This window comes from Pseudopodoces humilis, chromosome 6 (genome assembly GCF_049639895.1).
Source record: "Pseudopodoces humilis isolate 2021_Gansu_Grassland_sample_001 chromosome 6, ASM4963989v1, whole genome shotgun sequence".
NCBI classification, from domain to species: Eukaryota; Metazoa; Chordata; class Aves; order Passeriformes; family Paridae; genus Pseudopodoces; species Pseudopodoces humilis.
This window is the reverse complement of record NC_142205.1, coordinates 32,671,601-32,692,436: the sequence shown is the minus strand read 5'-3', so window position 1 is coordinate 32,692,436 and position 20,836 is coordinate 32,671,601. Positions and strand designations below refer to the sequence as shown.

Here is a 20,836-nt window from a genome sequence, read left to right as displayed (position 1 = left end):
AAAGTTTCTCACTACTTAATCCACAGTCAGTGCTGATGGGATGTTTGGTGTATCTCCTTTTACCATTATTGCTCTTTTGCTCAGATCTGGCCTTTCCTAATCCAGAATCAGTATTGGTGTGGACAACAATGCTGGAAAATGTTTTTTGGAAAATGTCGATTTAGGAAATGAAAGGTAGCTTACTTGCTATCTTGGGGAACCAGAACCTTGGCACTTCACACTGGAACTTGAATTTTATTCTTTGCACTTTCAAGTTGATGTGAGAGGAAGGATCAAATCCTTTTCAAATTTCAGATAATTACTAAGTAACTTATTCTAAGATTAAATTTTCATTCTTACAGGAAAGCTATGAACCTTGCAATGTTTCAATTACTAATTCTTTTTGACTTCAAAATTTCGAATTGCCTGTGACCATATCTGAAGAGATGATATGGACGTTATAACTAATTATGAGAACTGCATCTTAGCATTGTAACCAGTTAGCTTTGCCTTCATCAAAAGAAAGGATGTCTTGCAGAAAGTCTGTATCTAGGAAGAGCAATAATCATAAATCATGTATCTGAGCAGTTACAATTTTGGTATCCCAATTCTAGAACTACTCTGTTATTGCTTCCTTTTTTGCTGCAAAACCTGACTTAGAGCAATAGACTGACTTGCATAAAATAAAATAATGGGGCTTGTTTTGAAGTAAGGTTGGTGAAGTGCTATTACATGAAGATAACCCACTGAACTTTGCTTGTTCCCCAAATAACTGCAGTGCTGCATAGATCTGAACAAAAAATGTCATACTTCAGTATCTTTGAGGATATTGTTTTAAGGTGTCTTTCTTTTAGTTTCTAGATGGCTATTTACTCACTTGTTACTGCTTCTCTAGCTTGTCATCCTCTGCTTCTAGTTGCTCTGCAGACATGCAGGCTACCCAAGGCTTTAGACTTACCAGGCACTGTCCTGTTACTCTGTCCTGCTAGTTGGTAGCATTAGGCGAGAATTAAGGTTCCTGCTTATGTCAAATTTTAGCAAAGACCCCGCTTACACTGCCAGTGTAAGGAAAGCAAACCACAGGGTACTAGAACAAACAAGTTCATCACTAACCCAAATTTGCAGGGGCACCATTTTTGCAAGCTGAACAAGATTTTGTCAACGATTCAAAGCCTTTCCATTACACAGCAGTTCCTAGTATGAGTGTAATAGACAGGATTTTCAATGATTGTACTCAGAGACAGGAGAGGATAAAAGAGGAAAATTGTTCCTGTCACTGGGACCCTAAATCTTGGGGTAGAGTCATTCTCTAAGACTGTAGCCAGTCTTGAGCCAACAGTTCACTGCAAAAAAACTTAATACAGAAGGAAAAAGAAAGTGGGGCAGGGAGGGTAATGGTGGGGAAAGGGCATAGTTTTCTGTTGGGTTAGCAAGTCAAATCAGTTCCCTGTTGCAGATAGATGGGTAATAAAGGGCAAAGAGGGGGAGGTGGGAATGGCTTGCTAGAACAGGTGGAAGGTAGGGTAGGGTGACCCCTTTTTGGTGGCAGGCAATGCAAATAGCTCAGTCCCAAACTGGTACTTCAACCATTGTAGCACTGATGTCAAATACCTGTGATCTTATGAAAACCTGCATCCTGTTTTGCATCTTTTTTAGCATTCAGCTGAAGTATTGGTGACTGGCTTGAGTTTCTGCAGAGATGTATCTGATTCTGTGCTTCACTTAAGTCTCCTGTTCTTTGAGGTGTTTTCCTTGCACTTGGGATGTACGTAGGGCACAGATGTATTAGTTAAACATGTTCATTGGTGATCACAGTATCAGTGAAAGTGAAGGTTTCGGTGCTGACTTGCAGTGCATTTGTCACTTACTTTTTAGGATACCCTGTGGAAAATGAGAGCAAACTTGTCCTGCTCTTATTCGAGCCTCAGTATGCTTACTGTGAACATTTGTGCAATTGCTCTGAAGAAAAAATCCCTACAATAGTCTGTAAGCCTGAGCAGCTGTAGTGGCTTTCTCCACAGAAAAATGAAAGGATTCTATCCCAGACACCCTGTGAGTTTGCTCTTGGTGTCTTGCCGCAACTGTGCCCTGGGAGCACAGGAGCGTAGTCCTGCCTGAAAAACATGCTGCAGTACAATCTGGGCTGCAGTTGGTCCTCTCCCCAAAGCTCTGCTGTTCAATCTCATTGCCCTCCTTCTCTCAGAGACTATATACTCCTTAAAAACACCTCTCAAACAGCTGCACAAGGTGCATGCAGGCAAACACTTCTAAATAATACAGCTCCTTTAATAGCTAGTCTGCAGAGCAGAGTGAGCTGAGCTTCTTGATTTTCACAGAGCTGAGTGTTTGCTCAGGTTTCTGTAGCATACAGCCCTATGGAAAAGGACAGTCTGCAGTCACTTTGGCAGAGCTAGGTGCCATGTGGGTGTCATACAGTATCCACTGTTGGTTACTCATGAGTTAGAGATGAGGAAGTATTTTGAAAGAATGAGAATTTAAAGGCCTGAACTTTTATAGTGAAAAAAACCCAACAAACCAAACACAAAATGCTTTGCTTTCAGAAGAGTCCTCATTGTTGGGCCCTCAGCTTTAGTGCTATGGTGATTTTATGATCTCTTGAATAAAACCAGGGAATGGTGGGAAAAACTGGACAGTGAAGCAATAAAGAATTCACAGCTGAATTTTTTTAAAGAATTTTTTTAAATAAACAAAAAGGTTTATGTTGAGTCATCCCAGCTCTCTCCTAGTGCTTCAATAGTGTGAGTTTGCAAGGAAGATGGAGAGATGCCAAAATTCAGGGAGGAGATCCCATGTAATCCTGTAGTGTGCCAGAGAGGAAAGGCTGGGCAGAAGAATTACACGTGCTCCTGATATGTTCATTTATGGTAATACAGCTTTGCTATTTGCCAACCAAATGGATACTTGAAAGAGGAGATTAATAGTAGAGAACATCAGGTCAAACCTACCATGGCTGTTTGAAATAAGGTTTATCTGATAAACAGTATTTCTGTAAGGTCATTCTGCATTTTAGTTGTTTTACTGCAGGCTCTTACTAATTGATTGGAAACTTGGCTTGTGAGGTTAGGTTTGTTCTGTGGTTTTGTTAAGAGGGAGAGCTGTTAGATGTGGTGTGAGGCTGTACAGCTTTTTGGCCAGCAAGTCCCTACAAAAAGGGACTTGCTGGCCAAAGCTCATGTTACCGGTGTCACAGGGATATGCTTTTGATGTGCACCTGTAGCCCTGGGGGTAGGGATAGCACATGGCCTCTGGGCACTTAGCCTATGCTGGTGCTGGGTCTCACATTTGCTTGAGTTTTGAACTGAGTGTATGAATGTCCCCATCTTCAAATCCAGTTTGTTTCAAAACAGACAGTGCCCAAAGAAGCAAATTTCTTAAGGTATAATTTAGCTTCAACTATTTAATTAGTTTTACTGACAAGGAAGGAGAATTGAGTGTGATATGTCAGCATGCAAACTAATTTTTTGTTTTGAGAATGTATTATTAATAATATTAAGAAAGGAATTGAAATACCTGATGTGGATCCCCCTTCTGCAAACAGAAAGAGTATCTTTGGTGCAATATTTGCATTTCATAAGCCTTGCTGAGATGCATATCAAGTGTAAAGAATATGATAAAATGTTTCTCAGAATTTAATAGGAGATAAACACCAGTTTTAGTGTGTGGAGAGGTGGCTGTTCAGTGATAAAGCTAAGATTACTATCAACAGATAAAATTTTGTATTTTCCACAGTACTCTTTGTTTTGTGATTTTAATATAAGATGCTGTCAAAAAATGATCTTCAAATGTAACTTGATTGAACTGAGGGGTGCATTTGGGGGATTTAAGAAACAAGAAAAAAGTGTCATTTTTAATACTTTAGTTTTTGTTTAACTTGTTTTTATTTGACTGTTGGTTTGTAGTGAATCATCCACTCTGTTTCTCAGTAGAACATAGATATTAACTCTTGTTTTTAGTGGGATGAACAAGGCAACTTTATGTGTAAAAGTTAATTCTTAATAAAAGAGAAGTTATTTGTAAAGAGAGTAGATAATCCAGATAAACTGCAGGTTCACAGTAGCCTGCCTTTTACTTAATCTTTGCTGAGAGTAGATTAGGAAACCAGGTTAAATCAAACAAGCTTGCTTTCATTTCTGAGGCTTCTTTCCAGGCTAACACTGAGCATGAAAAATGCTGGTTGCCACTTTATGGAGTGAAGGTTGCCAGATCCACAAACTCTTCCCAGACCCTTTTGCTGGTGCACAGGGAATTATTGGCAAGGCAGCATTTCAGAAATGCTCCCACATTCACTACATGAAGCATTTAGTAAGTGCCAATGCCCGTTTAGATTTCTACGTGATAATTTTTGGTGCCATTTTTTGTAACCAAACCTAACATTATCTGAGAAAGAATCTCACAAATTCCCTGTCATAATATTTTACTGTGCTGTAGGTGGTTTCACTGCTGGTTCTTAGCAGCTTTGCAAAAGCAGACATTGCCCTCCATTTTGAGAGGAATGCACCATCTCCTTGAAATGGCAGCTCTGGAATAGATCACTGGCTGTGTTGTCAAGCCACATTTAAAAAGAAAAAAAAAAGAAAAGGAGGGGCGTTCAGAAGCTTCGATAGGCTCAGAGTGCCCATATTGTACAAAGGTGGAAGACCTTTCCAGACAAGCATTTCTTTAAGGCCTTTCCGTATCAAGAAAATCTTGGGATTGCCCAGTCAGTGTCCATAACCACCTCAAGTCTGAGTGCCCTCAAAAGGCTTTGAATATTCCCTTTTGTCAGTAGGAAATGTCTTTGTACAGCACTAGTGCCTCCATGGGCCACATTTTTGTTGTACACCAAGTGCTGCTGCTGTGGCCTCAAATGGTGGTGAAGAGTGCAAATCTCGGGCCCCACAGGTGCTCAGCAGTGCAGGCTTGTGAGGTTTGTTGTGACGCATAACTTTTATCATTACATATTCTGAAATTATTTTGTGTTTTAACTATGTTGAATGTCCATCTTACTGAGTTCAGCTCTTTATGAAGTTAAATCTCCTAAAGCACTCTGTTTTGACATGAATCCCCAGAGGGAAAATGCTTGTCAGCGGGTGTCATCCTGAAGTGTTTGGTGAAGGCCTTCTTGCAGGACTAAAGCATTTTAGTACACAGGGTACTAAAGTAATATTTAATATTATTAAAGTATTACTACATATTACTAAAGTAATATGGGGATCCCTAGTCTTGTTGGTATTAACTGCCCTAATTGTAGCATGTTTAACAGTCAACAAATTTAGTGCTCCTTTGTGAAGGGCTTGTATGTGTAGTGACAGAAGGGTATGACTGAAAGATGGACTTATTTTGGGAAAACTAATTATAACGGCATCACTTTACTTTTCTATTATTGTTGCCCAATTTTGTTGTGCTCCTCGTGTTGCTATTAATGTCTTCCTAAATGTCAGATTGAGACTGCTGATGGTGATCATCTCATGTCATGTTGCTAAATATATACAGGCTGTTGAGAATGTCTGATGTAAATGTTATGCCAGACCTTGTACATATGCATATTAGAAGACTTCTTATGCTAAATACCTGCTATCAAATACATACTTAACTATTTTCCTCAGTGGTATACAAAACAAATAGAGACTTTTTTTTAGGGGTCATCACACTATTGTATTATTTTAAATGATCAGTGATAGAAAAGATCTCACTTCTGAATGATTGTGACACTAAATGATGGTAAGTAAGAAATTCGAGATATATCTTCACTTTCAACTGAAAGCTAATGTCATTTCCTTATAAATGTTTCTCTGAGAGATCTGAATGCATCTGACTACCACCTAGCAGTCAAATGAAGAAAAGGAAAAAGTGCCTGAGGGACATTCTTAGTAAAACTTACTAATACATTAAAAAAAAAAAGTCATTCCTTCTAGTCTGGTAAATTCAGTACACTTCAATTATTAATGTTAAATAAGTCTTTATTTCTTTTTTCTGAGTCGTTTTGAAAATGAAAAGTCACTTTAAGACATAGGTTCTTGGGGCCTTGGAATTAGTTGGCTGCATGTGAATATACACTTACTGTGTGCAGCATAAAATGTTTTGTTCAGTTTACTAGCTCTTGGAAGCACCTTGTGCAAAGATTTTCTCTGATATATATTGAATTTTGTATGGTCAAGCTATTTGAAATCTACAATATTTTTAATTTGGATTGAAACATCTACTGTATGCTGTTGGAGCTGCTCTTTAAATACTTTTCCTTGTCAGAAATCACCTGTAGCTTCACTGGGTAAATAAGATTGCAAACATAACTGAATAATTAGTATCTTGTTGCTACTGAAAGTGGTTGCAAATGACTATGGAGATTACATACCAAGGGAATAAGATTTCACCTTTATGATGGTTTTGTGATGTTTCCAGTGGCCTTTAATAACCACCATTACGCTATTTTGATGGTTCAAAAGCAAGGTCTTGAAAATTTAGAATTATAAATGTATTTATTATATTCCCCACATCTGCCAAAAGAAAAAAAGTCTGAATTCTACCACATGAATACATAATTGTGGGATTTCAAAATGCCTGTATCCTGTTAGAACAGCAAGCCTTTGGATATCAGTTTTAAGGAAATGAGGGATGCCATTTGTTTTTATTAAGCTGGGATTTGAATGTTTGGAGAAAGCATTGGGGGACACATTTCTTTTGGAAATGGAAGTAATATTCCTCATTTGTGATGTTAAAAATGTTATTTTTGCCATAGTTACTTTCTTTAGTAATAAACCTAGGAATATCTGCCTAAAACAGATATGCTTATTTTCCATTTCTACTTATAACTATGGCTTTTTATTATTTTAATTTTCAGGGGGTTTTCTGTGTAACACCTAAACCAGGATTGAATATACTGCTCACTAAATGTGCCATTGTTTCTTTTTGATGGAAAGGGCAGTGTACTGATTATGGAATACTGAGGCATTGAAAACTCTTCGTTCTATTATCAAGTCATAAGGGAAATTAGTGAGTGATGTTTTTCAGTCAAGGAAATTTGGAATAAAATTAAAATTAACTATTTTAGCTGACCACAGACAAAGACAGGAATAAAAGTTTGTAATTCAGCTATTTCGTCCCTTTTCCTTAATTCAATGAACATCTATCTTTTGTGCAGCTTTCCACTCTTGTCTGTTTGGTTAGTCACGTATTCCAAATACCAAATCTGAGTTTAGACCTGTCTTATATCCCAACCAACTGTCTTCACCACAGGAAATTTTAATTCTTTTTGTATTTTTCAGTGTCTGACCTTGAGGCATTTTGTACTATTTCTCTAATTATGCTTATGAAGTGACATTTGGGGAACCCTTAGGGACGATTGGGAAATATTTTTTGTAAAGGTTGCTGTTCAGTATAGGATATGGGAATAATTAGTTCTTTTATGGCAGGTTGTGTTTGTTTACAAGGAAATTGTATCCTACATTTAGTAAGGTAAAGCTAAAGTCTTCTTCATGCAAGAATTGTTGTCTTCCAGTATAAAATTAAGTCAAGAATTCAGTACAGTTTATTTTAACTCAGGCTTACAATTTTAGTGCATTTTGTGTTCATGGTGAATATGAATATTCTTAAATGTTTAGAATAAGGGTGGATTTATGAACTCAGCATTATAATTGTTGATCTTCATTCCAATGCCTTGTGTTTCAGCATAAGCATGAGGATGTTTTTGATATGAGGGATTCTTGCAAGAAGTCTATATGCTGAGGAAGATCAAGATAGCATGGAGAACTGGCAAATACAGAGAGATGCAATTAGCAGAAAAGGAAAGAAAATTTTCTGAAGTGATATATATCCAGTAATAATAGAAATAAGGGAGGAAATTACAGTATATATTGAAAAAAATGTGTAGGTTGGAGAACAAAGAATAGCATTTCTCTGGAGAAAGTTGTCTAAGTTATAAATTTTTTTAATAGTAGACTGGACACAGCACTGAGAAATAACGTGTAAAAGCAAGGAGAGGAAAGGGGTAATTTAGTGTCTTTCTAACTTACAGCTGTAGCCTCTATGTGAGATTCAGTTGAACGTGGAAGCTGTGCTGTAGAGTTAAGTGCAGTATGTGCTTCACCATATCCTGAACTGTGAATGAGGAGCAGCTGAATGCATGATGACCCTCTCTCACTTTGGGTAGATCAAATTAGGACATTCAGTAACTTCCTTACAAGTATATCAATATAAAAAATCTGTTTACAAGTGGAGGGAATTAACCTAATGGTAAGAAAGAAAGTGCTTACCTGAAACTTATACTTTCACCAGCGCATGTGGGGCAGTTGAGTATAGGTATTATTTTCCTGTTTAATTTTTTTGAGTTGTCTAGTGCCAGTGAAGAACTTGTCAAGCCTGCATTTGTAGTGTGAAATACAGTCAGTGGCAGCTGCCATGTACAGCAGGTAGGGTGCCAAGAAGACACTATGCAGGTTGGATGGACCTACAAGCATGAGTGTCTGAAAATCCAGTCTTTCCTCTTTCTGAGCATTCCCTCCCTTGCCAAGATTACACCTGTGACAGCCCCACAGAGATATTTGTTGCTGCTCTTAATATTGCTAATATTAAATATTAAAATTAAGTATAAAACATTAATATTTTAGTAGTCACAGAAGTCTCCACACATTTTTAGAACCTCTTTGTACTAAACACTTTTCAACCATGTAGAGGTACAGCTCTGTCATGAAGAGCTTGTAATATAAAGGAAAGGCTCTATGTAAAACAGGGAAGGATGACTCAATCACATACCACTGTAACATATTTTGATTTTATTTCATGAGTAAAACTCCAAGTGTTCCTATTTTCTCTTCATCCAAGCTATTGGTTGGCTTATTTGGAAGAAGAAACTGCATGTAGGTATGGATTTGAGCTTGATTGCCCTTCCCATATACTTAAACATATTTCTGTAGCTTATAGAAGCTTGTTGCTTCACTTCTAAATTTAAAAAAAATAATAATTTCAGATGTAATATTCAAAAATATTAAAGAGAATGAAATTTATAGGTCATATTCCTGGCTGACCCTTTCTTGTATTTTACCATATAAAGAGTATCCCAGTGCTACAAATATGCCTTTTGTAGCTAAAGTTTATTGACTTTAGTCAAATTGGCAACAGTACAAACTGATTCCAGACAGAGGATGCAAATTTATTGTAACTGTTTGAAAACAGATGCTGATTCAAATTACTGCATTTAACAGCTAGAATTAAAATGCCACTGTCTGGTGGTAAAGCATTGATTTGGATGACTTGGGGTGTGGAGTGAACTGCTCCAAGGGGAGCGTCTGCTGTGCCATTTGTGGCTGTGCTGCACAGCAAAGACAGTGGGACAAAGGCACAAGGGGGAGGCCATTGCAATAGAATAGCCCTGCAACCTGGCTTGTTTTGAACAGTGGTGCCTTGGGGAGCCCCATCCAGGAGGAGGCTCTGTCTGTCAGGGCAGACAGACAGAAGTTGGGCTGTGTTTGCTTGCAGTTGCACTGACCAGGAATAAAATTTGTTTAGATAAGATTACCTGAGCCTAGCCAGTTGTTTTTAGCATTGTCTGAACAGAAGAAGTTTTGGGAAGAGAAATTCTTTATTTGTAATGACTTGTAAAGATTATTATGGTCCCTAATGCACAAATCTTCACAATGCACTCTGATGATGAAGGATCTGTCATGTGAGAACTACTGAATTCAGTCATACAAAATGTACACTGAGTAGAAATCTGTACACCAACATCAGTAACATGTCATAGCCTGGTGGCACATAGGCCTTGGAAGGACAGCAGAGACTGGTTTTCATTAGGTTTTCTCCTACTTCTGAAGGAGTACTTCAGTGTGCTGGGACAGGGAGAACCTCCTGCATGGGCCTGTGGCACTGCTGCTGTGCAGAGGTGGGTAGATGATTCACTTCTGCATTTTTGCTCAAGTTGACTTTGTTATTTAGCCCACATACTCTGGTGCATGCTTCAGTATGTGTGTGGCTTTGAAGATTTTGTTTTTCTGGGTCTCCTTGCTTAGAATTCCCTAAAGAACTTCCCCCCACTTCATTAGAAAGTGAATTGTTGTGCTCCATAAAATTAACAAGAACACAGTTAGTTTCTTTTTGCGTTTTTATGATAGTATCAACAGTTTCTGACCAGTTTCCCTGGCTTGTGTGTCTGTTTTGTGTAGCACTTCATCCTCTGCTCTTGGTCAGTGTCCTGATTTAGGGCAAATTTGGGAGAAAACCTCCAGTGGGGCTCCCCCTGGGAAGCAAACCCACGTGGCCCTTTTCTCCCACCCCCCAACCGGTTCAGGAAGAGATTTCTTTGAGAGAAGTGGAAAAAACTTGTTTATTTCACAGGCACAGCACTACCCAGCACAAAAATGAATGATATCAAATTACAAAACCTCTCGCCCTTCAGAAGAGATGACAAACTTCAGAGGGTCTCTTTCCTGTGGGTGTTCGCTCTGTTATCAGTCCCTCTGGCGCTGGAAAATGCCGCTGCCCAGGCTGGGCTCCCAGTAGTCCATGGGTGCAAGCTCCCGGTGCTCCCCTGAGTCCCCAGTCCAGAGCAGGTTTGATTTGTTTCAGAAAAAGGGAAAGAAAACAGTCCAGGAAGACCTCTCTGCTCCGGCTAGTTGGAAAGCCAAGGCGATCTGTGTCTTGTTGTCTGTCTGTGCTGTAGTCAAAACTCCCGATGCGGGGGGAGCAGGTACAGTCTCTGATAACAGACTCGGTGCTTCTTTTCCACTCACTTTTACTCTGAGATGGAATTTTAAGAATACAAAACCTGTGTCTGGGTTAGGTGGACGAATGGGGATACAATTTAACATCATAATCAACCCAGGACAGTCAGAAAGGGACCCAGTCTGCCCATGCTGCTGGCTTTTGTGTGCTCTGTTCAGTGTCATGTCTCCTATATATGGCAACTGCATAGTGGCATCACCATTTTCATGAAGTGTATGTCAACATTTTGTATTCTGTGGTCAAGGATAGTATCTTACTTCATGAAAACACTATTTAATGTTTAAGTACTTGTTTATTTGGGGCTTCTAAGCATTACCTGTCTTATAATCTAGTTGTTTATGATAACATGTGACTGTGGCATTTTTATGATGTTCTACATCAACTTCCCTACATACATTATTGCAAAATATAGTTTTGTGATCTCTGTTTTCACTTCCCCAGTCCTTCAAATAAATCACTAAGGAAATAAGGTTCAATATTTAAACTGCCATATTTTCAAATTGACATCTTCTCAAAGCAAAAGAGGATCACAGCCACTTTGTCCAGTGAAGCAGTATGCCACACTAGCTCATCATGGTGTCACTCTTCTTCTACGCTTCTTTGGTTTAGTTTCCATGACTGGTTGGAATAATAATTATTAATGTAATATCAATTGGGATAATTTTATTAATACTTTTATTAATACATAAGAATGTGCATAGTCCAATCTATCTGGCTTTTTTCATCACTCTTGATGGTGTTACACAATTCCATGGCGTCCTTCATGTGTTTCCATGTATTTTTCTTATCTCTGAATCAGCTAGTGTTACTGACCTCTACAGAGTGTGGCAGAGCTCACTGGAAACCCATCACACGGTTGTAGCTGTTGAGACACAATGTGTTGATTTGCCCCAAAATTATTTGCATCTTGGGTTGTTGCCCATTTCATTTTCTCCCTGGTGGAGACTCCCTCCAGCCCCTTCCACACTCCTGTCAGTAGGTGAACCTTGTGTTTGTGTATTCATTGTTAGCTTGAATGGGGAGATATAAAACAGTTCAAGTAAACTTTTTGCTCTTGACAATCACTCAGTCACTAGTGCCCTAAGGGTTATCTTCTTGGAGCTTTTGTTTCCCTTTTCAGAGTTAATCAGAAACATAAAGGCTATTTTTTCTTGAGACCTACAAGCACTGAAAAGAAACAAAGCAGCAGCACAAATCACTGGACTTCTTATGGCATCGAAGACTTGGTCATCTCATTAAATATTTATCTATGCTCTTTTTTTCTGCACCCCTCATGTTTCTCAGAAGGGACAGGTACCTTATCACTGCATCTGCTTGTTCTTATGCCTCTTTATGGAGTAGCAATGGGAAGCTCAATCTTTTTTAGTGAGTCAGACATAGAAAAATTCCTGTTAGTTTAAGCATTTTTCACTTTTGCAGGAAAATCTTATGGGTGTGAACTTTTTTAAATTCTGTTTGCCCAAGTATGGCAAGCCTTTGTGATAGCTGTGAGTTTTGTTTCTGATATTTTGTTTTGGGGTTTATTTTTTGTTTAGATCTTGTGTTTGATTTGGGGGTTTTGTTGGGGGGGTTGTTGTTATTAGCCTTCTAGTCGGCATCATTAATATTGTTTAAACATATACATAATGAGAGACTTCTCTTTTGCAGTCTTACTTCTTTTCTGAATAAAGGATTTTAGTCTTGGGAAATTTATACCTGACTTTTTACTGATCTGTGTGTCTACCTCATGCACAGTTCCTGTGCTCTTCACATTGTGTTCTTGGTGTTGAGTATCATTGCAGCCTTGATTGTTGCCAGTGAGTGCATGGCTCTTTTGTCATCTGGGTCTCTGTGTGTAAAAACAGTACTAAGTTAAGAGTACTAAACTTCAGTATATCCCAAAGAGTACTTTCCGACCCAAATGGAGAAATTAAAGTACTTGACTGCAAAAAGGAGCTAAATTTGACTACCAGCAAGATCTATATGTACTGAAGATTTTTTTTTAACTTGTCCCCATAGGGTGAAATATTCAGATTGTTTTCTGTATTATTTAGCTTTTGAGGGTCAAAGCTCTGCTCTATGTTTTTCTATGTTACTGTGCATTGAAACATCTGGCTTTTCATAAGCTATTCTTATATGTATCTGTGGACTTGCCTAGTTTTGTTTTAGAAAGCTTATAAAAAAAATTTAGAGAACATGTATGCAGAGCTCAGTATCTTATGATTCTGACTCCAAATTAATGAAGCTTTCTCATGCTTCTATTTCTTTGATTTTGTCAGGAGGATTGCTGGCTGCTCACTTCTGTATGTTGAAGTGAACATTTGTGTTTCAATAATATTCTGTACTGGTAAAGGTCTGGTATTCATTCCCAGCAACAAGTCATTCCCAGCATGCCTTTTATCCTGTATGATTGAAATACTGTGTTTCACTTTGTGGTGTTATACTCAATATGGCTGTTGAACCTCTCTGCTAAGCTACAAGTACAAAATTTTGATAATATTTTTATCTAACCTTTCTCTGCTTCAAACTACTGTCTTGATGCATAGCAACTATTAAGTAACGCAACTATTAAGCAACCACACATAAAATCTCCATAACATTGGAGATTAACTACCATTAACTTTTTTTATTCTGTTTTTTCAAGTTTGGCCAAAATTTGACTATTTCTGCATTCAAATGAAGATATTTTCTTGTGTATGACTGATCATTTTACATATTTTTAAAAATTATTTTCTATTTGAATTAATTTAATTTATTCTGATGTCTGATACTCTGCTTTCTGTAATTTTAGTGACTAGCTTATCACCAAAATTCACAGTGAAATGCAAGTAGATCGGATGATATCTCTGAGTAAGCTAAAGTAAGTTGAATAGAGGAATATCTTTGTCAAAGAAACCTGAGAGAAAATTAAAAGGCCAGAAAATAAAGAAAACAAGCATCAGCAGTTGTTATCATAAAACCTTGTGTGTGATTCTGCTTTTTTCCTTCCCTCTTATAAGTTGTGAATGTTGACACTGGGCATAATACAAAAATTTTACAGGAGTCTAACCAGAACCTTTACCAATGCTGAAAATTTATTTCTGCTGTTGTTGTCTAGATCCTGTGTCGTGCTCAAGTCATTAAATTCTCTAATTTGGTGGCAGGTGGGTGAAATTAAATTAACAGGACTTCAAAATATGCTTAAACTTAAGGCTAGGAGTGAATTAGGTCCTGTGTTTTGGGCACGGCAGACTTGAATGGCTCCTTTGAAGGAATCCTACCCTAGAGGGCTCAGCAACTTCGTGCTCATTAAAAATAAGAATCATAACTTGACCTTTGGCAATAGATTCTGTATGTGTTTGACTGTGTTTAGATGAGGCAAATAAATGCAGTGCTTTAGATGTTGGTGCAATTCATATGGGGTAATGAAAGGAAAACTTGTTTCCTTCTACGTAAAGACATTTTCACTCCCAATGTTGCTACTACGCATTCAAGGGCACTGACGTAGAAAAGAGTGGCATTACCACAGTCAGCAAGACCTTAGGGACCATTGTTATTTTAACTACTGCGGCAGAAACATGCTCTGAACAAGGTAAGAGGGCAGCAGTCTGGAAACTTTCCAGAGCTGCCCCTTTCTCAGCCACACAGTCACTAGCGGGAAGTGTCACCGACACGACTTAGTGGCAGCCTTTACAGTGCTGGATGGCTGCAGGCAGCTCTAATTATTTGTTGAAGTCTGCTGATAGCACAGCAGGTACTGTCCCATAACAGTGGCGCTCAACTTCACAATTTGCTTCCTGCTCAGAGGTGAGAAGGGCTATTGAACAAGAGCTGTAGGATTATTGGAGGTGTTGAGAGGCGCTGCTGCCTAGAGGGATGACTGTTTTGTAAAGGTGTTTTCTTTTGAAACCACATTTTAGCAACCATCTCCGTATTAATTTAACAAAAATTGTTGAAGCTGTATCTGCTTTTCAGGTAGAAAATGTCTATAAAGTTATTTCAAGATATTTACCAAACCTTTGTGGGTTTTCCCTATTCTTTCTTTGTCCTCTTTTCATCTTCCAAATTGCATTTTCTGGGAATTAAATAATAATGGGCCTGTTTTGTCAAAACTCCTTAGCCACTGCAGTATAACAGCCCAAAGAGAACGTCAGCGTCTTCTAGCAGTACAGTGAATTTCTCGCCTGATAATTCTCAGGAACAAAAGTATGATTTCAGTTGCTAAAATCCCAGCTGCCATATATTCAGGTAATTACTGAGAAAAAATTATCTTGCTGTATAGGAAATGGTGACTGAATGTACCCTAATTTTCAAGTACAAGTAATTTTAGAGAATGCCTGATATAATATGGATATCTGCTGCTCATATATAATCTTTAGGTGTATCTAACAGTCTTGGTGATGTTATTTCATCTCCCTCATCAATTAATGAGAAAATTCGGAAGGTTTTGTTCTGTTGGAATGTATAATTGAGTTTTCACAGCTGTTCTTAATTTTATTGTCTTCCCCTTTTTTCAGCCTTTTTCTCAGCTTCCTATTCTATTGTATGTATACAATCATTACAGAAACAGAATTTATGGTACTTTGTAGTGTCTCTACACCATGGTGTGCGTAATTCCATGAGAAAAGTAACAAAAAGTCAGATGGTGTTTTTAGATGGTGTCACACTTAAAATTACTGCAGACATTAAATAGTAACATTGTTATGTGCCTCTGATCTTGACAGATACTTGGTCATAACTGTAGCCTGTCTGCAAAGATTGTATCTCATATTTAAGAAATAAAACATGGAATAATCATCAGTGCATGTGAAATTCTTTTGTTTTAACACTGTTAATACTTGTTAGCATAAACTTGATGTTTTCCAGTTTCTAAATATTTTTTTAATTCTGGTGAAGATTAGCCATATATTTTTTGCATTCTTGCAAAAATGAAAATATAAAAAAAATACTGTTTCTGGTTTTGGGCATGGGGCAGTATTCAGATCTAGGTTATTTTGCTGACTCTTTTGCACGTGACTTCTGACTTTGGGTGTAATGTTTGGTTTTCTGTTCTCCCAAGGCTTAGGCAAGCAGCCCCAGCCCTCAGTTTCTCTTCTGTCACTGACAGTGCTCTCTGTAGCATGCCAGGGGCATGCTCTGCCTTACTGTCATTTTAAGGTCCTGCAGATTTCGCATTTAGCACTGTCACAGCTTTTATTAGGAGGAAAAGGATTTCTTTGAATAATTAAAAAGGGTCGTGTTTCCTCTCCTGGTGCTGATTTAAATGAACAGAGAATTGTGCTGAACTGTGTCATTGGCAGTGAAGGCTGCAGTCAGACAAGTACCGCTGGCAGCGGCAGAGCCACGTAAAAGGTCTCTGCTGCCAGCTGCCAGTCCAAGCCTTCCTTTGTGTGCCAGCTAAGTGCCCAGGTAGCTGCTCCCTAACCTGGCCTGTCCAAAAGCTCCCTCATGCATTTCAGATAACAAAGCCTTTTTAGCCTGTGATTTTGACACTGGGGGTTAGGAAGCGAGGGTGGTGGTGTGATGTTTAGGGGTGTTACTCCCCGTCCCCCTCCACTGACTCCCTGGGCATTGAGCAGCTGGAAGCAATGACCTCTTCACCCCACTCAGATGCATCCAGGGCAACACATCTGCCGATGGCCTCAGGCAGTCAGAGCTTTCTTACGGCTTGAGAGCCTCAAGGGATTTTGGTCAGTCTCATTTGTGGGTAGCAAATGGCCTGGAGATGCAATCTATTCAGTAAGAGTAAGATAAAGATAATGCTAAGATATTCAATAGCAGAACTCAGGAAGGTCTTGCAGTTTTGGTGGTGAAAACGTGGACCTCTGTGAGTTCTCGTGCACATAAGGTAGGGGTTTTTCGCGCTGAGGTGCAGAAATTCCCATTGTAAGCATATGCAAGATTTTGTGGCTCTCGCCTGAATCACAGTTCTACCAGGTGTATAAGCAGGTGACTTAAATGTAACTGTGTGCCTGAGGTGTATACTTCTAAGCAGACTATGCTACAATTCATATTCCCCTTCTTCATTACATTTTGAAGTATGTTACATGCTTATCAGGCAGCAGAAATAATCTTCATAACTATTCTGAGTAGTACTAAAGAAAAAAACAGCTTTAATATTTCAGGAGGAATACTTCCATTCTAAATCAGGAAAAAATAGAAATCCTCAAAATTTTCATGATTGGCAATACAAAAAAACCCCAACAATTTCAGTGTAGTTCCTTAGAAACATTTTCCAAAGATAATTTTGAAATTCTTTGTTTAAACTATATAAAATAACCTGTAATGCTGATTGGATTACATTTGGAATCAATATATTTTAAATAGGCAAATAGGAGCATTTCTGAGATATTTCAGACTGATGACTGAGGAAGGCTTTATAGCACCTCCAGAAAGCTTTGTAAGTGAAGTGACTCCTCCAAAGATAAGGAGTTCTTGAGGATAGCATTTAGGACTTTTAATGTCTTCTGGAAAGAGGGTTTTGATGCAAAAACCAAGACAGGAGTATTGGAGTGCCATTATTTTAATATTGGGGCAGTTCAAAATACACACTGTCTAAAGCTGCAGATTTACAAAATACTGTTTCTCAGAATATGTGATGTTGGGTTGATTGTCACAGAAATGGATACATAGTGAAAAAAAAGGCATATTTAATGCTGTTGCATAACTGAAACTTCTTGATAATTTGGTTTGGTTTTTTTACTCCAATTTATAAGTTTTCTAATTACAGTAATATCAAATTATAGTAAATGCAGGTAAAGTAAAATGTCTGTTCTTAAAGCAGGCAACATAGATTTAGCATCACTTCTCTCATCTTTGTTTTGGACTGTAAGAAACAAAAACAGTCCCTTCTTTCCTGCTGTTGCAGATTAACAAGATTTTATGTGAGAAGCGCACACTTGCTTGTTACCTTCAGAAACCACAACTGAATGCTGAGGTGAAAAGGAGGATTCCTAATCTATTAATTTAATATATTTGTCAGTTAGAGTGTCTCCCTTCGTAATACTTAGATGAGTGCTTAGAGAGGCCGCAGTACACTGAGTTTCAAAGGTTGAAACCAAATTTATGTCAGCCTGTGTTTGCATCCATGTCAGGAATCATTTTGATACTTTGGGGGAGAATTGCAAGTAGGATAACACTATATGATTTTTTCTTATATACCGAAATGTACGTGTTTAAAAACTAAAGCTTTTTCTATACATTTCAATATAATACATCAAATTATTTACCTAAATTCTGTTTTACTGAAAGAAGAGGAGGAACAGGGAAAAGAGGAAAAGGCATTTCTGCTAAAGCCTTTCTCTGAAGGGAGGGTATTGCTGCAATTTCATATTCAAGCTTTTAGCAGTGCCCATCAGTGTTTGTTTAGGTCTATTGAGCCTACAGTAACAGTCATCTTATTTTATCTAGTATTGGCATTGTCTGACAGGCTTATGGTATGGCAGCATGCCAGTGGCTTCTTGTGGCTTCAGGGAACAATCTTAGTGTAGCAGCATCCACCAGGATTGCCGTGCACCTGAGCTGCAGAAGCCACTGTCAGACTGAGCCATGGCTGAAACTTATTTTTTTCCCACTTGCAGAATATTGGTCAATGTTAAAAATAACGATTTGCAGGTAAGAAATGTAAAGCATGTTATTTTTTTCTGAAATTATAGGCTTCATGCTTTGTTTTAATACCTGGCTTTTTTGTCGACTGTGTAACAGAGGAATTTGTTCTTCAGTTTAACAAAACACATCTCTGTCTTTTCCATATAAGGCTGGAGGCAGAGCTGATCGAGCTGATCTGAACCTTTGTTTTCAGTTTTAACAACTTGGCCACACACATCTTCACGTGTGTGTTGGTAGGAGTTGGGGTGGTAACTACAAGGCATTAAAAAGGCAAAAAGGAAGCAGGTCCATCTAGACCCATGTCTCTGCTTCTCTAATTGAACAGAGCCCCTGTCTATACACCTTACTGCTTCTGGGATATTAATGACAATGAAATAGTTCTCTTTAACAGCATTTTTCTCATGCATATAATTTCTGTGAATTAAAATTATTCTTCAGTCTTTGGGCTGTATTTATTCACCAGAAAAGTAAAGCAAGCAGTGAACTTCACAGCAAAGCAAATCCTGTCAGAATGAAGGGTTACAAACCAAAGGAACAGATTTAAATCCTGAATAATTACCACTGCTTTCAAAATTAAAAATTCCAAAGATTCACTATACCTACTCACAAGAGCAGTGTTTAGAAATTTTCCCTAGTGCTGCATGTTTTGCTAGTTCTTGCAAATCCAGATATTTGGCAAATGGCTTGAGGAAATAAATGGAGAATTCAAAGTGCTGAGCTTTAAAACAGGCAGGGGTGGTAGGTTTGGGGAAGGGAAGAACAGGAGGGTTTATATTTTGTGTTTAAATTTTTATTTTATTTTTTTCAAAATGCAGTGACAAAGAGAAAAAAAAGAAATACTGTCAGTACATCAGCAAATGGCTACAGCTGTGTGTACCCCACTGAATTAAATGGAGTTCCCTACAGGCACAGAGATCTGGCCACATGGAATTAAATGTGGGATTGACTCAGATTTTGAATACTAATTTTTTTCCTTTTACATTTTTGTTCACTGTATTTTTTTTAAATTTTCTTTTTGCTCACGCCCACATCTCCCAGGATTCCTTTTCCTTTTTCTAAGTTAGAATGCACTGTTGCCCAGTCTCATGAACAAAACAACAATTACCTTGTTAGAAGGAGGTAATCTGTGTGAGCATACATGCTCAGACCTTTGAGCATGTAAGCAAAGGTGAAGCAGGGAGGTTCACATATGAAAGCAGAAATTATACTAATGATTTCTGAGAGCAGTATAGTTTTATTCTGATTATCCAGTATTTTTATTCTGATTATTGTGCTAAGAAATTTTATTAGAAGCTGAAGAGCTGAGTGGAATACGGGATATGTTTATATATAAAACAGGATCTCAGATCTGTCTGCAGAATAGAGGAAGAATTGTTCTGTTTATGATTGAGGCAGCACTGCTTTTGAGGCTTTTTATTTCCATTCTTTTTCCTAGATTTATGCCTGACTTTTATAGTTTGAAAGCTATTTTTTTCTTTTCACTTGCACTTTTTTAAAGAATAATTTGTTAAAGCCTTGAAGAACTTGTGTTTTAGACATTTACAGTCCATGCAACAGAAACCAACATAAAATATTTTCTGACTATACCTAAGATGGTAAATCCAAACTAATGCAACCTTGAAAGTAAACTGTTCTGTTCTGGCTTGCTGGACTAAAGGAGATGAATGAGCAGAACCAGGCAGGCTTTTTTGCCTGCTGAAAAAAAAGAAAATAATCTATTTCTTTCAAGCTTTGTCATCTTGTCTGGTCATACGGTAAACCAGGCTTGCTGAAAGGCTCAAATGGATAGGTATCTGGCAAAAAAATGTGTGGCTTAAAAAAAACAATGCTCCACTGATGATATTAATGAAGCCCAAAAAACATTGATGGCTAATCTTGTCAAGTATACCAACTTCCAGAAGTACAATTAAAATTTAGAAATAGCGATAAGCATAGTGCTTAAGTACCATACTGTTTCAATTTGGTTTCTTTTGGTGTTTCAAGGGATAACTCTATCTCCTTCAATATTTTGCCAATTTGACAGTATGATCGAGTAGTGTAGGAGTATGCAGGGCCAGATGCAGACTTTTTTTTCCGAGCACAGTCCTGGTATAATAGTTTGTAGTCTATAAATGTCTCTTCTTCCCAACACATCACAGACATTTTTTTTCAAACAAGAAGTTTGTGTTTCAAATTTGTATTTTAATTTAAATGTATTTTAATTTAAATAAGATGGAATTGGAGAGAGCAGAAATATTTTATCCTTCTCTGATTGTGAAAGGCAGGAAGGAAAGCTTATTATTTAATCAGACATATTTTTAGCAGGCTTCCATAATTGGCATGAGACCCTCAATCTAAGTACTTGTTTTATAATGGAGATGAGCTGATCCTTTCATGTTCACTGGCTAGCCAGAGCACAATTTCAGTTCATACAAAGCTTTGATACCCTCTCCTTTAGGGGCTAGCTCCTAAACAAGGTCCAAGTCTTGAAAATTACCACTTCTTAAAAGAAATTACATGCTTATTTATTGTAATAATTGCACTACACTACATAATTCCACTATTCTGGTTTGAATTTTTAAATTAATTTCATTTCTCT

General features: G+C 37.8%; 1 protein-coding gene across 20 annotated transcripts in view; it reads left to right on the top strand.

The window, feature by feature from the left end:
* The window catches only part of TENM3 (teneurin transmembrane protein 3), a 594,796-nt gene that overhangs the window by 370,433 nt on the left and 203,527 nt on the right, over positions 1-20,836 (top strand). The gene's annotated exons all lie outside the window — the stretch shown is intronic.